This window comes from Sinocyclocheilus grahami, unplaced genomic scaffold (assembly GCF_001515645.1).
Source record: "Sinocyclocheilus grahami isolate Dianchi unplaced genomic scaffold, SAMN03320097.WGS_v1.1 scaffold24806.1, whole genome shotgun sequence".
In the NCBI taxonomy this organism is placed as follows: domain Eukaryota; kingdom Metazoa; phylum Chordata; class Actinopteri; order Cypriniformes; family Cyprinidae; genus Sinocyclocheilus; species Sinocyclocheilus grahami.
The window spans coordinates 1-645 of NW_015519609.1; positions in this window are offsets into that span (position 1 = coordinate 1).

Consider the following 645-nt stretch of genomic DNA (forward strand, 5'->3'; position numbering starts at 1 on the left):
AAAAAATATAGCAAAACATAATGAATAATGTGTATTTCTTTTTACTGTTTTATGTAATATAGTGTGCTTCGGTCTCGCCAGTCTTTATGAATATCTATATAATATAGAGCAGCATTATAATTGCAGGGCTGTCAGTCATCTCAGCATCTTGCTGTAGACTCTAGGTGTGACCCACTCTTGGTCGCCATAAATAATGCTAATGCCATTCCAGAGCAGACAGACAGCCAGCAGTCACAGCCAGCAATCTAAAGGCATTCAGACAAAAGCAGAGGACAGCGTGACACTGAGTGTGCTGGATATATGGTGTCACATAGTGGTTTATTAGAATAACTTTGGTGTCATGTTTCACAGATAGAGACTAAAGAGCTGCTTGGATTCCTGAGTGAGCTGCCCTGTTCTCTTTATTGTTGTCCAGTTGTTTGTCGAGTGCCTGTCTGTTTTCCCCTTCTTTCAGTATCTATTGAAGGTTAAATTGAGGGTCACACATATCTGCACATATTAAATATGGGTCAAATGCTGTAAAATATTGATGTTCAACATTTATTTGCATTGATTTGTGGTTGGATTTTTGACCCACATGGTGGTATAGGTTGTTGCATGTTGTTATCTATCTATCTATCTATCTATCTATCTATCTATCTATCT